Source organism: Schistocerca piceifrons, chromosome 6, assembly GCF_021461385.2.
Source record: "Schistocerca piceifrons isolate TAMUIC-IGC-003096 chromosome 6, iqSchPice1.1, whole genome shotgun sequence".
NCBI lineage: Eukaryota > Metazoa > Arthropoda > Insecta > Orthoptera > Acrididae > Schistocerca > Schistocerca piceifrons.
Genome location: NC_060143.1, coordinates 444,743,700 through 444,764,526, shown reverse-complemented (window position 1 = coordinate 444,764,526; position 20,827 = coordinate 444,743,700).

The following is a 20,827-nucleotide window of genomic DNA, read 5'->3' as shown; positions in this document are numbered from 1 at the left end:
GCTCACGGACGGTCTATTGGCCACAGTAAGCCGACGAAAAGTTATCAACGAAATGTCAGAATGTAATTATAGCAGCTACATCATGTGGTACTACCAATATTACTCCTTGCTTTGACGATGTATGACAATGAATTTTACTGCTCCAGCTTGTAACAAGGAGACGACGTAAATCATTTATGTCATGATCACTGCAAACAGAAACAAATACATTGATCCCAATACGATACGAGCGTTATTCGGAAATTAAGGTCTGATTGGTCTCGAAATGGAAACCACAGTGAAAATTCGATGAAACGTTGCACACATCTGTTGGGCAGTGTCTTTAGTATGCCTGCCGATAGCGCCACATTGATCTTTTCACTTCTGAGCACGTAAGGGATCCTAGAAAACAGCCTTCCGCCAAATATGGGTGCCTGTTGAGTGATTTCGCGTGATTTCACGCAACCCCACGTAAAGTGTGTCATTCGTTTCCTCGGCCGCACGCTGCAGGGGCAATGAGTACGCTCTTGCAGCATTTTCGATGGGGAGCGTTTCTACACCCACCATACCGCCCGGACTTTTCTCCCCTTGAGTTTCATAACTGTTAGCAAGAACCCCTTGTTATGAAGACAGCATTTTGGAACAGACAACGAGCTGCCGACCATTGTAGAGACTTAACGGAAAGCACAGGCGGCTGCCTTTTATGACGAGGACATTGGAAAATAGGTACAACGGTGCAACAAATGCCTAAATCGGAGCGACGACTGTGGAGGAATGTAGCTGCCAACTGTAGCTAAATGTTTCAAATGAAACAAGTTTTACTTTCACTTTGGTTTCCATTTAGTGACCGATCAGACCTTACTTTCCGAACAAACCTCGTACTTTAATCAGAGATGAGAACTAGAAATAGGAAATAATTATAATATCCAAAGAATCTCTGATGAGTTGCATCAACATGTGGTTGTAGCTGAATATGCTAAAGACTAAGAAACCTTTAGTACCTAGAAACAATGGCCCGTACGATCCTTAAATATGAGGGTATTTAAAAGAGTGAACTACCAGTAAATGATTACGACGCTAGAGAAATAACGCGCTTAAAGGCACAGTTTCTCTGTCTTTTTGTGTGACTAGTAAGGACGAGCCAAGAAACGGATTAACAATAAGGACAAGTATTACTTGTCACCTTCATAGATTGTCATCCTGAAACATCTCGCCCCGTACTTTCAATCCCGTGCCGACCCTTCAACTTTTTTTTTCATCTTTTATATTACAATAAGTGTTGACTGAATTTTGTGGCAGTTGGACGAATGAACGGGGTTCGTGAGGCAGATACGCTGGCTATTATTAAACTAAACCGTCAGAAACCAATCTGCATCTTCTATCCTACATACGTACGGAATAAATTCTCTGGCAAGGAAAGTTAAGCACTCAGGTGGGTACGTTAACGATTAGCTGTTGCAGTTCTCTGTGTTGAGCGGAACGGCTCCAGAAAATCAGTTCCGACGTTGCGGTTGATAGTGGAAGCAAGACTGAAGGAAAATGAAAACTCGCACAGGATCTGTCACCCTGGAAAGAGCTTTCTACAGTGTAACGTCATAAATATGTACAAAATTCTGAGAAAATAGACGTAGACTATAGGGATGGACGGGTTACACGAAGATGCACTAGACCGAAGAGGGAATAACAAGACTGGGAGACAAAGAACGAAGTGTTCCGAATAAAAATGATTTAAGATGGAGATGTAGTCTTTCGCCACTTTTGTTCAATGTATTAGCTGAGAGAAACAATGACGGAAATGAAAAGAATGTTCAAGAGTGGGATTACGTATTGTGGTGGAAGGACATCAATGACAATATTCTATGATTACTTTGCCATCCTCTCTGAAAGTGAAAAAGAATTACAGGATCTGTTGGGCAGTATAATGAATACATAATATGGATTCGGAATAAAACGAAGAAAGACGAAAGGAGCTAGAAGTGACAGAAAAGAGAATTCCGAGAAACTTAACATAAGAACTGGTGACAAGAAAGAAGACGAAATAAGGAATACTGATACATCGGCAGCCCATGATGGACGGAGCAAGGAGGACATAAAAAGCAGACAAGCACTATCGAAAAGGGCTTTGCTGACCAAGATAGGTCTGCTAGTATCAGACATAGACCTTAATTTGAGATAGAAATTTCTGAGAATGTATGTCTGGAACACAACAAGAAAATCGAATCATTTGAGATGTGGTGCTCCAGAATAATATTGAAAAGTAGGTGCACTGATAAGGTAACGAATGAGGAGATTCTTCGCAGAATCGGCGAGGAAACTGCGGTAGCGACTGCTAACCTATCGGCCTCACTTTCAATTACGCGTACCGCCATTTGCGTCTAGGCATTTCGTATATCCGCCACAGAGGGACACGGGTGTGGCCGCGATAGATTATGCCCCTGCCAATAAAATGCAAACATCTCCTCTCCGGAGCTCTAGCGGTTCGTGTGCTTGGGTTCGAACTCTGATGCACTGAGCCCTTTTTGTGTGTTTGCCAGTTGAATAGTATTTACAGACTTTCATAGCAGCCAGTGCTCGACGTCTTCTGAATATACACGATATTGAAGAGTGACAAATTTATAAATATCTGATACCTGTATTATTTCCACATTCAGATCTTAACAAAGTTATACATTTTTTTACTATTTGATATTCTGAATTCTCTGTTCATGAACAGCATCTGTTCCTCGCTCCAGTATCCACTACAGAACCATACAGTGTGCAAGGAATTCATAATAGAAACGACCTTTTGGAAGACATTGACAAGAGGAAGGGACAGGATAACAGGTTACCTGTTAAGACATTGGACTATACATTCCGTCGTACCAGACGGAGTTATAGAGGGCAAATTCTGTAGAAGGAGGCAGAGATTGTAGCACGGCCAGCAAATAATTGAGAACGTAGGTTGCAAGTGCTACTCTGAAATGAAACGTTTGGCGCAGGAGAGAAATTAGTGACGGGCCGCATCGAACAAGTATGGGGACTGATGACTCGGTGGTTACATATGGGGTTTGAACAGTGTCAGATGGTGAATAATCACTCTGAACCACATGTGGATGATGCGTACACGTGTGTGACAGCCACATCAACACCGGGCTGGCATTTGAAAAGGTCTTCAATGTGGGTTTCTGTTTGGATGGCTGGTCGACTCGTGCTATATCCAGATTTGTGGAGCATTCAAATGCCACAGTGGTCTGACATTCGACTGTGTGGGAACGTGAGGTCAGACATACTCGTCATCAACACCACAGTCAACCACATCTGACCACCACAAGCTAGGATCACGGTACTGTGCACAGAGCGCCTGCCATCCGAGAACAAGCAAAAAGTCCCTGCATAATACAGTGCCATCCTTTACCAGTATTCATAGACTAGCATCAGGAGGACTAGGGAATTTCTGTCCGATGTGTAGAGCGCGACAACACTAACGGCTTCGTTTGGAGTGCTGCAGTAATGGTAGCTGATCAGTGGCACCCCATAGGGTTCAGCGATGAACCGCAGTTCTGCACTGTCCAGGATGATTATCGGCTACGAGTATGGTGTAGAGCTTGAGAGAGGGTCCATTGTCCTGTGCCTTGGAGAACCTCAGCTGTGTTATTCCTGGCCTGATGGTGTGGGGAACCATCGGGTCCAGCCACAGGTCACGGCTGGTAGTGGTCGAGGGTACTATGACACACAACGGTTTCATCAAGGACATCCTGAGTCGTTATATGTTACTTCTGATGCGTTTTTTCTGCAGGATAATGCATTCCACATGTAACACATGTCTCTATGAACTGAGTGTGTGACGTTGAGGTACGTCAATGACAAAGAACATCTTCAGATCTCTACCCATTAGAACATGTGTGGGACAATCTTGTACGTCAACTCCATCGCAGTGCCAGTATTCAGGATTATGAACCAGTCACAACAACTGTGATCCTGGAGAAGATACATCTGCACCTTCCAACCGCCACATGCCAAGACCTTCGTAAACTGGATTCGATTTTGTAATAATTGAAATAACGTTACAAATCATCTCAATCTGAGAAATTTCATTTCGTTTCCTTTTCCCCTTCTGGCAACTTTACTTCCTTTGTCAGACAATATATGTATAACGATTGTTCTGAAACAATAAAACTCACTCGAATTAGACACAATTTATGATTTGGCTTGGAACAAGTTGATGTGTCTTCAACGTCTCTCTCAGTCCAACAATACCGAACCTGCTTTGCCACGTGTCAGTTCCTGACGCGAAGTGCGTGTTAAGAAAGCTTCAGTTATTTGGTACCTTTACTCTGAGTTTTCCATTAATTCTTCCAATATTTAACTTTTATACATGGTCAACTATGAAAACGTTAATTATCCGTGTGCTAATAATGACAGCCATAAACGTATTACTCTGCGATCTCCAAACGATTGATAAGTCATGATTGTACAAAGTTATATCCACGAAATTACTTCCTGTGAATATATAATCACTACCTGACTCCAGTATTTTTCCTTATCACTTTCAAACTATTTATTCTTCAGTGATGAACTTTTGTCTACTCTTCTGGTGCTCAGCCTCCAGGTCAACCTGGACGACTAGGTATCGACTTATTATTTCAGTCACTGTTGATCCATTGATTACATGGGACAGCGGCTGGTGAAATATTCAACAACGAAATTCGCCGGAATGCCGTGCAATTCAGAAGTTATTTTGCGAGGAGCGCGTCCCTAGTGAAATTGATTCCATATATTGTTATAAGCTTATTTCATGGGAATTTGTGTTCAATATGAAAGAGGAATTCAGCAAAGGAAACGAAAAAGTCACAAACAAGAAACGTCCTGGTCGCACTGGTTAGCGAGTTATGGCACACTCTTTCCTCGTCTACGGGTTTTTCGCTACTGCCAGCACACTTCGGTCTTGTGGATTTCTGCTATTTTAGGATTCAAATAAACTTTATATCCTGAGAGATCACTCTTTAGATGATAAGGCTGCTACAGGAATTAATGCTGCTGGTCTTTAACGCTTTGTCATATGATGGGAAGAGACATTAATTTACAAGAGAAATAGCCTGAAAGAGAAAGTAAATTTCGTGCCGGTACACGTGACTCTGATGCCTCTATCTCAGTTTGGGGCTTATTTATTTTCTCATCGTCGAACGATTAAGTAATTAAACGGAACTCAGTTGTCCTGTAACGGGCCACGGCAGCAGTCGGAACCACCAGTGCAGAAAATATCGCTCAACAACCTCGGAAATTTTGTACGTGAAATTAGAATTCAGCGTGCATAAATTGTGAAATTCAGCGAAGTCAAAATGCCGACGGCTCATTGCCTTTACGCAGTCATCAAATATTCATAAGTGAAGGTTGAAAGGAAACAATAATTAATGCCGCACTGCCATACAGAATGTACCTAGTCGTTATTAATATGGAACTCCAAAACTTGATGCGCATGATGGATTCAATGTATAAGACAAAAGACTGTCGAAATAGCCTCTGGAAATTCGCTTTCAGAAAGCGCCGGACGAGTAGCGTGCGCAGAAGAGAGTGGGGTCGAAGTAATCTCTGAATAATAGACGGTGTCAAAAGCGAGCAAGGGTAGCGGCGCTTCCGCTGAATGATTAAAGCGCTACAGAATGTTGCCGGCAGGACACGACAGGGCAGAACAGAAGAGGAGCGCGAGCAGGCTGTGTACGCCGCCTCTGGTATGGCCGGCGATGCGCTGGAGGCCGCCCACCATGAATAATGAGGGACGCGGAGCGTCCAAAGGGAGACGCGATTGTCAGCGGCTCACGTCGCCTGACATCGGCTGGCCGACTCACTTCAGCACGTATTCTTTCAAAGGCTTCACACAGCCGACTCTCGTCGTGAGCGACAAACGTTTGAAGCGTACACGGCAGCTAACCGAACTGAGACTGACTTCTCAACGCCAAGAGAATCAGCAGAGAATTCAAACGGCAACCATAAAAATCGGCACGATATATCGATGAAACACAAACCGCTGTCGGTTTAAACACAGTGTTGTTACATTGCCGACATATCGAACTTTCACCTCAGTACACTACTGGTCATTAAAATTGCTACACCACGAAGATAACGTGCTACAGACGTAAAATTTAACCGACAGGAAGAAGATGCTGTGAAATGCAAATGATTAGCTTTTCAGAGCATTCCCATAAGGTTGGCGCTGGTGGTGACACCTACAACAAGATGACATGAGGAAAGTTTCCAACCGATTTCTCATACACAAACAGCAGTTCACCGGCATTGCCTGGTGAAACGTTGTTGTGATGCCTCCTGTAAGGAGAAGAAATGCGTACCATCACGTGTCCAACGTTTATAAAGGTAGATTGTAGCCTATCGCGATTTCGGTTTATTGTATCGCGACATTGCTGCTCGCGTTGGTCGAGATCCAACGACTGTTAGCAGAATATGGAATCGGTGGGTTCAGGAGGGTAATACGAAACGCCGTGATGAATCCCAACGGCCACGTATCACTAGCAGTCGAGATGACAGGCATCTTATCCGCATGGCTGTAACGGATCGTGCAGCCACGTCTCGATCCCTAAGTCAACAGATGGGGACGTTTGCAAGACAATAACCATCTCCACGAACAGTTCGATGACGTTTGCAGCAGCATGGACTATCAGCTCGGAAACCATGGCTACAGTTACCCTTGACGCTGCATCACAGACAGGAGCGCCTGCGATGGTGAACTCAACGACGAACCTGGGTGCACGAATGGCAAAACTTCATTTTTCGGATGAATCCAGGTTCTGTTTACAGCATCATGATGGTCGCATCCGTGTTTGGTGACATCGCGGTGAACGCTCAATGGAAGCGTGTATTCGTCATCGCCACACTGGCTTATCACCTGACGTGATGGTATGGGGTGCCTTTGGTTACACGTCTCGGTCACCTCTTGTTCGCATTGACGGCACTTTGAACAGTTTACGTTACATTTCAGATGTGTTACGACCGCTGCGAAATCCTACATTTCAGCAGGATAATTCACGACCGCAAGTCCTGTACGGGCTTTTCTGGATACATAAAATGTTCGACTGCTGCCCTGGCGAGCACATTCTCTAGGTCTCTCACCAACTGAAAACGTCTGGTCAATGGTGGCCGAGCAACTGGCCTGTCACAATACGCCAGTCACCAGTCTTGATGAACTGTAGTATCGTGTTGTAGCTGCATGGGCTGCTGTACCTGTAGAAGCCATCCATGCTCTGTTTAACTCAATGCCCAGGCGTATCAAGGCCGTTATTACGGCCAGAGGCGGTTGTTCTGGGTACAGATTTTCACTAACTATGCACCCAAACTGCGTGAAAATGTAATCACATGTCAGTTCTAGTATAGTATATTTGTCCAATGAATACCCATTTATCATCTACATTTTAATGGCCAGTAGTGTACTTACTTTACGCATAGTGTTTCAGTCCGATTTCACACGACTATGTCTTCCACATCACTTGGATTTGATATTATCTTGTTATGTAGCGAAAGGCTATTTACAATTTGTATAGAAACCAAATGGCAGTTATAAGAGTTGAGGGGCATGAAAGGGAAGCAGAGGTTGGGAAGGGAGTGGGACAGGCTTGTAGCCTCTCTCCGATGTTATTCAATCTGTATATTGAGCATGTAGTGAAGGAAAGTAAAGAAAAATTCGGAGTAGGTATTAAAATCCATGGAGAAGAAATAAAAACTTTGAGGTTCGCAGATGACATTGTAATTCTGTCAGAGACAGAAAAGGACTTGGAAGAGCAGTTGAACGAAATCGATAGTGTCTTGAAGGGAGGATATAAGATGAAAATCATCAAAAGCAAAACGAGGATAATGGAATGTAGTCGCCTTAAGTCGGGTAATGCCGAGGGAATTAGATTAGGAAATGAGACACTTAAAGTAGTAAAGGAGTTTTGCTATCTGGGGAGCAAAATAACTGATGATGGTCGAAGTGGAGAGGATATAAAATGTAGATTGGCAATGGCAAGGAAAGCGTTTCTGAAGAAGAGAAATTTGTTAACATCGAGTATAGATTTAAATGACAGGAAGTCGTTTCTGAAAGTATGTGTATGGAGTGTAGCCATGTATGGAAGTGAAACATGGACGATAAATAGTTTAGATAAGAAGAGAATAGAAGCTACAGAATGCTGAAGATGAGACGGGTAGATCACATAACTAATGAGGAGGTGTTGAATAAGATTGGGGAGAAGAGAAGTTTGTGGCTCAACTTGACTAGAAGAAGGGATCGATTGGTAGGACATGTTCTGAGGCATCAAGGGATCACCAATTTAGTATTGGAGGGCAGCGTGGAGGGTACAAATCGTAGAGGGAGACCAAGAGATGAATACACCAAGCAGATTGAGAAGGTTGTAGGTTGCTGTAGGTAGTGGGAGATGAAGAAGCTTGCACAGGATAGAGTAGCGTGGAGAGCTGCATCAAACCAGTCTCAGGACTGAAGACCACAACAATGTAGCACTACGAGTATTTTAGCTTAACGACTGTGTTTCTTTCACGAGAAATATTCAGAAAGTAATGTAGAACTTTTTTTTCTCGGTAAATGTGGGTTGAAGAAATGCAGAATTTGGTGTGGAACGTCTTGGACTATTCCCTCTTCAGCTCCAACAGTTTCCCGAAGTTCGTATAGCTACCGGCGCAATACGTATCCTACATGCACGCTTCCGTAACGGAGGCGCGTTCCAGCCAGAGGTGGTCACTGATATTCTTTTGGCGGAAAACCGGAGCATGTCAGATATTCATAGTCGCTTGCAGAATGCCTACGGAGACCTGAGAGTGAACGAAAGCACGATGAGTCGCTCTTTGAGGCGTCTGACATCATTGCAACGTGGTCGCGCAGATCTGTCCGATCGCCTGCCTGTTAGCCGGCCGCACCCAGCTGTGACTCAAGCAACGTTGGAACGTGCTGACACTCTCATTCGAGGTGATCAACGGACCACAATTCAACACCTCGCTGCTCGACTGGACGTCTCTGTCAATAGTGCTGACACACTAGTCGAAGAGTTGCGGTATTCATAGGTGTGTGCACGCTGGTTCATCGCCGCCTAACAGAAGACCATAAAAAGCAACGGAGGAGCACCTGTGCGGAATTGCTTGATCGGTACGAGGCTCAACGTGAAAATTTGTTATCAGACAAAGCCACAGGGATGAGAAATGTGTTCTTCACTTCGAACCGGAAGAAAACCGCAATCCATGCAGTGGCACCACACGACCTTTGCTGCGAAGGAAAACTTAAAAGCCGCACCCTCAACCAGTAAAGTCATGGCGACTATCTTCTGGTGCTCTCAAGACTTATTCTGTTCAATATCCTCCCTCACAGTGCAAAAGATCAGCTCTGAAGTGTTTTGTGCTATTCTCAGGATACTGAAGGAACTTCAGCGTGTTAGTCGCCACAAAAACGCAAACTAACTTCTCCAGCCTCTAGACAATGCGAGGCCTGACAGAAGTGTGAGCATTCTAGAAGAGCTCACAAAACTTTATCGGACTGTTTTTCCTCATCCTCCCTACAGCCTGATTCCAAACCTTCCGACTTCCATCTGTTTGGCCCAATGAAGTATGCACTCAGCGGAAAACTGTCCGTAGATGATGGGGAGGTTACTGATACAGCAAGACATTGGCTTCGGCGACGAGCAGCAGAGTGATAGCAGACGGTTATACACGCCCTCCCAGCAAGGTTGCTAAGGCATCCAACGCACATTATGTTGAAAAGTAGGGCTTTGTAGCCATAAGCGTTAGGAATAACATGGTGTACTGGAATCCTGAATAAAATCAAACTGCTTTCACAAAAATGTGCTGCATTACATATCGAACGCCCTTCGTATATACACTGCTGGCCACCATAAATGCAACACCAAGAAAGACAAGAGGTATCACAACAAAATTTATTTTGTAGATAACATGTTGACCAAGTATCAAATGATTACGTTTACAGACGTCTGTGACCTGTGGTTCCTGCCAGAATCAGTAGCCAGAGTAGCCGCCATTGTTGGAGATCACCGCTGCCACACGTCTCGGCATTGAGTCAAAGAGACGTTGGATGTGTTCCTGGGGTACAGCAGCCCAAGCAGCTTCCACACGTTCCCAAAGATCATCTGGTGTGGCAGCTGGGGATGTAATCTGGGTCACTCGTTGAGCAACCATGGACCACATGTTTCCTATCGGCGAAAGATCCGGAGAGCGAGCCGGCCAGGGAAGCAATTCAATCTGGTTACTGACGAAGAACCTTTGGACAATGCGTGCCACGTGTGGTCGCGCATTATCCTGTTGAAATATGGCTGTGGCCGAGCCCTGAAGGTAAGGAAGGACAACTGGCTCCAGCACCTCGGATATGTAGCGCCGGCTATTTGAAGTACCGGCAATGCATACTAGAGGCGTGCGAGAGTAATTTCCAATACCGCCCCATACCATAATACCCGGTGAAAGACCAGTGTGGCGGTGCATAATGCAGCTGTCCAGCATCCTCTCTCCACGGTGTCTCCACACTCGAATCCGACCATCGTGGTGCTGCAGACAGAAGCGTGCCTCGTCAGTAAAGACAACGTCATTCCATTCTGCCGTCCACATCCGTCTGTCATCACACCATTGGCGACGGAGACGTCTGTGATTCTGCGTCAAAGGTAGACGAAGCAATGGACGTCTAGCGGACAGACCACTCTGCTGTAAACGGCGTCGAATGGTACGCGCAGACACTGGAAGATGCGTTACAAACGCAATGTGCTGTGCTATGGTTCGGGATGTCACTGAGCGATCCGTCACTGCCATGCGCACAATTTGCCTATTAGCACGTGCAGTGGTGCACCGAGGTGAATGCGATCGACCACGTCGGTCCGTTGTACCCTCCTGCATCCAACTGTCACATATCCGCATTACAGTTGTTTGGTTTCGTCCAACACGACTAGCGATTTCTCTGTAAGATAATCAACAACCTCGTTAAGCCACTATCCTTCCTCTGTCGAACTCGGATACTTGATCAAACGATGTTCGTTGTTGTGTACGAGGCATAACTGATCGTCTTGTGAAACAACCACAAGGTAAACACACGTGCCGAACGTACACTCGTCGAAATCGCCAAGCCTTAAATGGCGCTATGAGGTGACGCCACAGGAGCGCGTGATGTGCGTCTGCGCTGAAATTCTATTCAGTTGCATATCTCATCGCTGCAAACCCATGGTGTAATTTTCACTTGATTCGGATGCTTCCTTCAGGGTGTTGCATTTACGGTGCCCAGCAATGTACATCTACACACAGCTTTCAGTCACCCAGAAGAAGTTATTTACAATTACGCAGACAGATTGAAATGTGATGTTGTTAATTCTCTCCAATTACCTATATTTGTAATTCCTTACGCCATTAGCGAAAAAAATTAGAAGATAATGTATGAATAAGTTGCCATCCACCTGTGTAGTAGTGGGATATTGAGCTAATCTCAGTTTGGATTTAAAAAACAACCGCTCTACTAAGACAGCTCTTATACCTTCACTGGGCACACAGTAAAATGTTTTGCCGACCGGGGTGGCCGAGCGGTTCTAGGCGATTAAGTCCGGGACCGCGCGACAGCTACGGTCGCAGGTTCAAATCCTGCCTCGGGCATGGATGTATGTGATGTCCTTAGGTTAGTTAGGTTTAAGTAGTTCTAAGTTCTAGGGGACTGATGACCTCAGAAGTTAAGTCCCATAGTGCTCTGAGCCATTTGAACCATTTTGAACAGTAAAATGTTTAAATGATAATGTATTGTCAATTAGGATCTCCTGTGACCTCGTGAACGCATTTAACTTTCTGAACCATAATATTCTATAACTGAGGCTGTCTTTTTATGGAGTGCGTAGTTCAGTAAATGAATGGTTTAGTACTTACTTAAGAAACGCGACGCAGGAGGGTAGTCCACACTGCTAGAGAAATACAAAAAAGGATGCTAGACCATCTGCATGGGAGAAACTAAGCTGGAAGTCAAATAGGGTGTCACAATTGGCCCAATGTTTTTCATGCTTTACTTTACTGATGTGCTATTTTATTTGAATCAGAACGTAGAATTAGTTCTTTCTAGAGATTATACGTTTCTGTGAAGCCTAAGAAAAATGTATCCACAGAGTGAATAGTAACGGATGCTTTCGTGAATCGGGTGATTTTGCACGAATTTTGGAAAAGAAAGATAAGAAAATAGTGAAATCTGCGTATTCGTCACTTTCAATTTTGCAACAGTTTTGACTTCTTCGACTCATGATGTGGTCTTTGCAAAGATATTTTAAACCAGTACCGAAATACAGTGCAGAGTCTTTGAGCTGTGCCACTCTGACACACTCCAGGGTAACGTGTTTCACTTTGGTGCGCTTGGCACGCTTACAAGCAACCGCAGAGCATGGGGTGAGTTTGGCCATGTTTGCGAGGACAATGGAAACACTTCTTTTGTCCTGGGGAGTTGAGAAATATGTTTATCGATTTGCTAAGCTCGTTTTAGTTACTTTTAGTTTTTGCTAATAAGCAGACTTCTGAATCACTCCATCTGTGTAATGTTTATACTGCGCGGTGCATTCAGCAATCATTAGACGTGTTAAACTTTTGAGGAATTATGAAAGTCAACAAGTACACTCCTGGAAATGGAAAAAAGAACACATTGACACCGGTGTGTCAGACCCACCATACTTGCTCCGGACACTGCGAGAGGGCTGTACAAGCAATGATCACACGCACGGCACAGCGGACACACCAGGAACCGCGGTGTTGCCCGTCGAATGGCGCTAGCTGCGCAGCATTTGTGCATCGCCGCCGTCAGTGTCAGCCAGTTTGCCGTGGCATACGGAGCTCCATCGCAGTCTTTAACACTGGTAGCATGCCACGAAAGCGTGGACGTGAACCGTATGTGCAGTTGACGGACTTTGAGCGAGGGCGTATAGTGGGCATGCGGGAGGCCGGGTGGACGTACCGCCGAATTGCTCAACACGAGGGGCGTGAGGTCTCCACAGTACATCGATGTTGTCGCCAGTGGTCGGCGGAAGGTGCACGTGCCCGTCGACCTGGGACCGGACCGCAGCGACGCACGGATGCACGCCAAGACTGTAGGATCCTACGCAGTGCCGTAGGGGACCGTACCGCCACTTCCCAGCAAATTAGGGACACTGTTGCTCCTGGGGTATCGGCGAGGACCATTCGCAACCGTCTCCATGAAGCTGGGCTACGGTCCCGCACACCGTTAGGCCGTCTTCCGCTCACGCCCCAACATCGTGCAGCCCGCCTCCAGTGGTGTCGCGACAGGCGTGAATGGAGGGACGAATGGAGACGTGTCGTCTTCAGCGATGAGAGTCGCTTCTGCCTTGGTGCCAATGATGGTCGTATGCGTGTTTGGCGCCGTGCAGGAGAGCGCCACAATCAGGACTGCATACGACCGAGGCACACAGGGCCAACACCTGGCATCATGGTGTGGGGAGCGATCTCCTACACTGGCCGTACACCACTGGTGATCGTCGAGGGGACACTGAATAGTGCACGGTACATCCAAACCGTCATCGAACCCATCGTTCTACCATTCCTAGACCGGCAAGGGAACTTGCTGTTCCAACGGGACAATGCACGTCCGCATGTATCCCGTGCCACCCAACGTGCTCTAGAAGGTGTAAGTCAACTACCCTGGCCAGCAAGATCTCCGGATCTGTCCCCCATTGAGCATGTTTGGGACTGGATGAAGCGTCGTCTCACGCGGTCTGCACGTCCAGCACGAACGCTGGTCCAACTGAGGCGCCAGGTGGAAATGGCATGGCAAGCCGTTCCACAGGACTACATCCAACATCTCTACGATCGTCTCCATGGGAGAATAGCAGCCTGCATTGCTGCGAAAGGTGGATATAAACTGTACTAGTGCCGACATTGTGCATGCTCTGTTGCCTGTGTCTATGTGCCTGTGGTTCTGTGAGTGTGATCATGTGATGTATCTGACCCCAGGAATGTGTCAATAAAGTTTCCCCTTCCTGGGACAATGAATTCACGGTGTTCTTATTTCAATTTCCAGGAGTGTATTTAGCAGCAAGTTAGTACAGAAGTGAAAGATTTTATGACTTTCGTAAACAGGAATCTGGTTACTGGTCAGTCCCAAGAATTATCCACTGAATTTTATCACTCTCTCCCACAATCTAGATTGTTCTAATTTTTGGTGAAAATCGAGTTTAGAAAAAGTGAATATTTTTGACTGTAAGAATTTAGGCTTATGTCCCACATATAATGTGAATCTCACGAAGCTTGTGTCATCCTATTATTTTCACTGAAGAAAATATAGATACGTCATTCGATTAATCTGTAGTTACCATTTACCGTTTATGTGATTGTATGGTGCATTACGCGCCTGACGTCATCTTTTGTGAGCATGCCCGTCTTGTCCATTCAATGGTTACAAATAGTACAATTTTTCAGCATTAGAGACATTATTCTTTGTAAATTCATGGTACACACTTTTGCTTGTAGGCCATGTTGTATAAATAAAACATAGATAAGTCGTCCTTGTTACATGAAATACGGTGAACAGATATTATTTTACTTGGTCAGTTTGGTTTTCCTTTGTCTAGTGGATGTCGAAATATCTCATTTTATTGTGACTACTTTGTGGTGTTGAGAAGTCAATGGTGGTAATTTTAACAGAGCTGATGCAAATTTTACTGCTTTCTCTAGTGGATGATAAGAAATTATTTTAAGTGAGACAAGATTTAGTATTTTTTTGAATTTGACTGATATTTTATATTTACGATTCTTACCTTTTTGTAGTGAAGAATTAAAGAGTTTCCTTTGTGGAAACGGAAGTACTGTGCGTAGGGATTCTGGTACGCGTGTGAACAGTTAATTAACTTGGAGGTAACATTGCGGTAAAGTTTCTAGATTTTATTTTGCTGCTGCAGGTAATACTTTTGTTGTAACTGTGCACTATTGGCGAGTCCTTCTACACTGGGAGCTATACTTCTTGTTGTATGCATTGTACTGTTTCAGAGGAGTACTTCATTTCCAATTATAGCTGATGCTAAAGTCTACTTTCATAACACTGGGCATACATTTCTTAATCCCTGCCAACACTTTGTTGAGCAAGTAATGAAAATCATTATATTATAAAATTTGATGAGGTTAAGCTGAGGAGTAAATTATTGTAGTGATTGTGCTGAAATTATTTCTTATTTTCCAGCATTTAATATTTATCTTTAATATTTGTGTCTACTGGATGTACTCACTATTTATGAAGACCATTCCTTTGCTTTTGTTTTGGAGTGCGAATCAAGGGAAATTTTCTTTTGTGTGATACTATGGGAAGAGTTAATGTATTCCACGTTATCTGCTGGTATAGTGAAGTATTTTGGGCTGCATTATCATGGATTATTGTGTTGTAGGACGGCTACAGTATTTGCACGTTAATGAAACCTTCAGTTGTTGCAGCAGTCAGAAGTCACGTGGATTTTGATCGGGGATTCCGAAAGACAACACATATTTAAGTTTCCTGTATTTGCAGTGGTCGTTACTGCAGGTTTCTTGATGCAAATCTTACACATGCAAAGGGAATTGATTTGTCGCACCATCTTGGATGAAAATAGTGGTGTGGACAGAGTTGAGTTCTTGCAAATCTGGAATCACATTTTCCACAAGGTATAGCTTGCTGATGTCACTGTACACCCACCAACCACCCGAAGTGTCATCTCATCGAATACAAACGAAATGAAAATGAATGAACTTGTTAAGCCACACCACACTGTCCCATAAGCTCAGTGCGATGGACGTTCCCGCAAAACATGTGGCACGGCACCGTGAAGATTAAAATGTGCCTCGTCCATCCAGAGATTCCCTGACCCTATCTCACCCATTTCCATACATGGCAAGAAACCATCGGCAAAGTCTTGGCGTTGTGTCCTATCTTGACGCTCAGTTTGGTGCACATTCTGAATCCTGCAGGGAAGTGTGAAGTGTGTGACAAAATCTTCAGAACTGTTGACCAGGCGAGAGACAATTCCTGCGGCACCGTTCGAGCGCTGGATCTGTAATTGAAGGCATGTGTTGCACGATCGGCAGTAGCTACAGGAACTTCAATCTATCGTGGTTGCACCACCTAATTCAGCTGTTTCTTCACCCAATTATTGTCATGCGGCCTGTTTACAGCTGTTTCTGTCGGCGATGTCTCTGAAATGCAGCGCTACCGCTGCCGCTGTTCTGATAAAACTTTAGCAGCAGTGCTCGGTCTTTCTTCTCAATAGCTATTGCGTTTCATATGACATACATCAACCTTCTGAACCCTTTACACCAACAGTCATTTCACATAAAAAGTCAACACAATGACGTCAAAGCAAGTAACATACGAATTTCTGACTGCTTACAGCGCTGTTTCCACCTGGTGGCAGAAAGTGAAACTATTATTTTTTTCTCCATATTTTGTGAGCCCACCGATTAATCAACAAAGCTAAGATGTTTCACCACCCTGCAATGTATACAGTCCGCACAGCCGTACTCCGAACACCGGCAATTTAATTACAAACACCCGAAACATCAGGGCACGGACGAAAGGAAGATCGGTTGGACTGCCAGATGTTGCTAATCTTCTAACTATTGGTGGACTCAACGTGTCGAGTGAAGTGCTGGTTTGGCATGGAAGTCCGCCAATGCATTTGGATCTGTCTGTGTGTCAATTAATTTAATGTTCTCTCCCATTCTTTTACAGGTGCTTGTGCCTGCGGAGCTTATATAGATTTTGGCTCTTGCTGCCTTGGTATATATGCTGTCGCCATTTGCATGCGACGGTGATACTACGTGAATATATTTGAGTGTGACCAATCTACGGACCATAGCATTTTCTTTTCTATTTAAACTGCAAGATGGATCGGCTGCTGTTGATCGTGTATTTGTGCACCATGTTTTAATGAAGGGTCTCGAGTTTTATGTATTAATACAGACTATGAGTTGTGATATTATAATAACAACAGTTCTGTGTAAATTGCACTGGTGGAAATTGCCCTGGTTAGCTTTGATTTATGTGTACTAACACACCTTGTTGCTGTCAGAGACCGATGTGCTGATATATTGACGTATCTTAGTGTGAGCAATTGATAGGCCACTTTATGTGAGTAATTGCTGTGCTGTTCTGAGTGAGCAATTGGTAGGCCGTTAGATGTCAATAATTGCTGTTCTGAACAAACTATTGATTCGGCCGGTTGCTGTTTATTGTTTGTTGTTGAATATTGACTCCCACTATTCGATTCGTTGCTTTAGTATATATATATATATATATATATATATATATATGTATGTGTGTGTGTGTGTGTGTGTGTGTGTGTGTGTGTGTGTGTGTGTGTGTGTGTGTAATACTGTTCACTGTGTAACATTGTTCACACGGCGTCATTGATTCTGAATTTAATCCATAATCGTGGTATCTGGGTATATTAACATTCCTTTAATATTATTCGCTAACCAAAGAGCGCTTTTCTTAGTTTTCTTTCGGAACGCTGTAAACTGTTGGGCGTCCCTCAGCCCGTACTTAAAATAATGAAACAAAACGTATGTTAGAGATCTAACTAGAGCAATTGTTTGGTTAAATTAATTTCGGACTTCCTTGTGAATACTAGCTGCGCTGGAAAGGGAGAGGTTCATGTCAAATCATTTGTACGGTCGCAGCTTTGCCGAAATTCCTTTTGCGGAAATAATGCACAAGTACTGTGGTTTAATTAATTTATGGAGAAAAAATTCCCTCTTTTGATGCCTCTTGATTTACTAGATTAATTGGCTCAGCATAACGTGCAAACATAATCTTAAATTTTTCTAGAGGTATGATGGTTGTGGAATCATGTTAATGAATGTTAGTGGTCGAGCACATTTAAAACATTGCGAGACTTAGATTAACTGCCTTAGTGTGGATATTTCTCTTATAAACACTTGCCTTGTCCATTTTAAAAAATACATATTACATTTGACAGTACATTGTAAGGCATTTAGTTAATCTTGAAGAGTAACTGTTGTCCTTGTGGTAATTGTTTTGAATATCCATTGTAATTTGCAGAAGATACGCGTTCGTGTATTAAGGTATTTAGATATACAAGATTAATTTTTTTAAATGCGTACTTCTTTCTGTTCAGTGGAGTGACATTGAATTTTGACATTAACTGTTTTCTTAAAATCGTAGCTGGGTGATCTCCATTGGCATTCTTCAGCTATAAATAACGTGGTGTTTTAATAATTAAACTGAAGATGATTAAACCGAATATTTTATCGTGGCCTGGTAGCTTACTGCTCTCAACACAACCCGAGCACCGTAGCGCCCCATGGATTTTCACCAGTATTAATGTGCAAAAACTGTATGCGAACTGAATTATTTCATTATCTGTGCTATTTGTAGCCAGTGAACAGAGAAGAGGGGAATGCTTGCAATAGGTGCTCACAAGATGACGTCAGACGCCGAATTCACCATAATATTGGGTAAAGGTAAGTGATGTTCCTCACTGAAAACAAATAGCTGCATATTATGCAAATGAATTATCTACATATTGCCTTCAAGAAATAAAAAACAGCACAAGCGTTGTGGGATTCACAACACATGTGCGGCATAAGTCGAAATTCTGACAGTTTAAATGGTTCTAGTTTTCTCTGCTCGATTTCCACCAAAACGTAGAACAATCTAATATGTAGAAGAGAGTGATGAAAATGAGTGCATAGTGCTTCGGACTGATTCAGTAATCAGATTCCTGCCTCCAAAAAGCATAAAGTTAATGAACTTCTGAATTACCTAGTGTCTAAGTACTAGATAACCTATATGATTCATCATAAGATTAACACGTCAAATATTTGCAAAATATATTGTACAATAAGAATATAGCGCGGAGGAGGTGACCCTTCTTATTAGTAACCACTACAAGTCACTGAAACGACCTTAGCAAATCGCCACATATATTGCTATACTCCCCAGGAAAAAAAGAAGTCTCTAACGTACTCGCAACAATTACCCAAGTTGTCTTCATTCTCTCTGGTTGGTCGTAAGACTGCAGAACTCACCAAACCCAAACACATTGGGCTGGAGTGTCTCAGAGAGACACAATTCAAAGATTCTGCACTAGTTTAAAATGTCTTTGCAAAGCCCACATAGAGAGTTAAAGAAGACAAGAGTACAGGAAAACTGAAAATGACGAATACGCAAATTTCCATCTTTTATTTCTCCGAAGTTCAAAGTTTGTCCGTATCTGTAAAAACCAGCTCACTCACAGAAATTTCCTGTGCTATTTCCTCTGCTGATACACCTTTACCAGGCTTCACAGAACGTGTAATAACCAGAAAGTACTAATGCTACGTCCTGATTCAAATTAAATGGCACATCAGTAACAAAAAGCCAGAAAAATGTTGGGACAATTATCACACCCTCTGAGATTCCCACTGTAATTCCCCCCTCTCCCCATGCAGATGGTGTTGCGTCGCTCTTTGTATTTCTCGAGCAGTCTAAACTGTCTTTCTGTGTTGTATTTCTTAAGTAACAACCAAACCACACATGTACTGAGATACGCAAACCATCTAAAGATACCTTCTCTAATAGAATATTATGGTTCACACAGTTAAATGTGCTCGTGAGGTAGCACGAGATAGGAACTGGATATATTTTGTCATTTGAACATTTTATTATTTGCTCAGTGAATCTATAAATAACTGTCTTAGTCGAGCGACCATTTTGAAATCCAAAGTGAGATTGTCTCGATATTGCATTGCTACGCAGCTAGGTGACAGTACACTTATACATTACCTTCTAAATGTCTTCCGAAAATGGCTGAAGGAATGACACCTGGTGGTAGTGGGAGAGACCTAACAACAGCACATTTCAATCTGTTTGGGTAAACACAATGAGTTAGTGATGTATTACGTAAGTGTCTAAGAACTTCATATGTTACAAGGCCACAATTAACGTATAATTCTAAATGGTAGATTCGGTGTGCTTGAAAGTTCTACCTACGATGTATAGACGAAGGGCGTACAGGAAGTAGTGAACACAATTTTATCCTGGATTGGAGTGCACCAGTGTGTTCCGCATAGCTTTGCAGTAAGATACGTCACGTTCTGAAGGTGGAATATTTATGGAGGTTGTTCGCATTGTAATGCAGACAGTTTCGCTTTTTTGTGTGTGTTTGTAAAAGATTCTGGGAGCTTCCTTTTTAAAACTGAAATAGTTACTATACTGCTTCTCGCTAATATTTACCTTTTTCTTACAGCCTCATTGTTTTCCGAGGTTGTGTTTAGGCAGTAACCTAAGCGTAATACCTTTTAACTTGCTGCCGTTTAATCATTTACAACACTGATCCCACAAATATTTCGTTTTCTTATTACGTATGTGTTTATTTGCTAGATTGTATGCTACAGCAATATATTCGTTTTCGTAGATTTGTATACATACTTCCTTCATTTATTAAAACAGTTAAAGACTAAACTGTAGCTAAACTTAATGTATTTAATTGATAGTTAATTTTCAGGTATGAGATTGTAATAGCCTTTCCCACCCCATAGGAAGAGTAGTTACATTGAGCATTCCACGGGATCAGTTCTTTATTTCGGTACAGAAGGCGGCGTGGGTGTTAATTGAGCGTTTGGGCTATCTACATTGCCAAGTTCATCTAAATCAGTGCAGCCTGTTCAGCGTGGATGGGTAACAAACCCACCAACTCGACGGAGAAGGAAAATGAATTTGATGCATCACCAATTTTATAACATTTACGTATGAAGCAACGTCACCTTCCCCCGTGTGTGTTCCTGTTAGCAGCAGATAATCGCGCACATCATTCATACTTTCATTGGGCGTTGCTTAAAGCTCAGTTATTATTCTATGTTTCAATGTTACGTCCTTTAAGTA